At 34.1% G+C, this 1,307-nt stretch overlaps 1 non-coding gene across 1 annotated transcript; it reads right to left on the bottom strand.

Annotated features, from left to right (window-relative positions):
* Window positions 1–308: 308 nt before the first annotated feature.
* LOC149515347 (small nucleolar RNA R71) lies at window positions 309–415 on the bottom strand. Its single transcript, XR_016327172.1, has one exon. It is a non-coding gene; the product is annotated as a small nucleolar RNA R71 (small nucleolar RNA).
* Between the last annotated feature and the right edge of the window lie 892 nt (window positions 416–1,307).

Raw genomic sequence — 1,307 nt, 5'->3', positions numbered from 1 at the left:
GGCAGATGTTCAAGAAAACAATTTTGAGATAAAGCCTTCGATTATTCAGATGGTCTAAACTTTTATACAATTTGGAAGGTTACCTAATGATGATCCAAATCTCTATATTTCTAATTTTTCTAGAATTGTGTGATACATTTAAATATAATGGTGTTTTCGATGATGTAATTTGACTAAGATTTTTTTCTTTTACTTTCAGGGACAAGGCGAAAAGTTGGTTATCTTCTTTACCACATGATTTAATCACTATATGGGATGATTTGGTGCAAAAGTTCCTCGCAAAATCTTTCCCACCTGTTAAGATAGCCAAAATAGGGAATGAAATAACAACATTCATCCAACTTGATGGTGAAATTTTATATGATGCATGTGAGAGATTCAAAGAATTATTGTGCAAATGTCCGCACCATGGTCACCCACAATGGTTGCAAATTCAACTATTCTATAATGGATTGACACTATCTATGAGAATCACTCTTGATTTGGCTGCTGGAAGAGACATAATGAGTAAGACAACGAAAAAGGTGCATGAATTGATAAAAGAGATGGCAACAAATAATTACCTATAGGGTATGAAATGAAAGGTAAATAAAAAATCTATTGGTGTTTATAAGCTTGACACTATTACATCAATCACCTCATAGTTAGCTAGCCCGACTAAGAAAATTGATGCCTTAGGAACCCAATCCACAATTTCCTATGTTCATGCCATCCAAAGCCCTTTTGTTACATGTGAAATTTGTGAAGGACCAAATGCCACTAATAAATGCCAATATAGGATAGTTTTTATCCACTATACCCAACACCAATCGATCCATGAAGAATCACCCATCTTTGGAAAGGTAGTTTCATAACTGGTTCAACTTCAAAAAGCCACCTTACAAGGCTAAGCTGAATCCTTTAAAAGCTTAGAACTTTAACTCAACCAGTTAGCTCAGGACCTCCTTAGTCATCATAGTGAAAATCCAACACATGAAGAAATAGTTGCCCTAACCTTAAGAAGTGAAAAAATCATACCATAGCAACTAGCCACCTGAAAGTTACCTTCAAGGAACTAGTAGAGAAAATTATAAAATGTGTAGTAAACAAAGAAAAAATAGAAGAGTTACCCATAAAAAGTATTCGACCATAATTGGTTTGTCCAACAATCCTATTTTCATAAAGGTTTTAGTGGCAAAAAGAAGATAAGATGTTTGCAAGATTTGTTGAAATCTTTAGAAGCCTGCAAGTCACCATCCCTTTTGCTAGGGCCATAGAGCATATGCAAAAGTATGCCAAATTTTTAAGGGGAATTTTGTATAAAAAAA

This window comes from Durio zibethinus, chromosome 13 (genome assembly GCF_047325235.1).
Source record: "Durio zibethinus cultivar Kanyao isolate XHJ-2024 chromosome 13, ASM4732523v1, whole genome shotgun sequence".
NCBI lineage: Eukaryota > Viridiplantae > Streptophyta > Magnoliopsida > Malvales > Malvaceae > Durio > Durio zibethinus.
The sequence above is the reverse complement of the archived record's forward strand: the minus strand, read 5'-3'. Positions and strand labels throughout refer to the sequence as shown.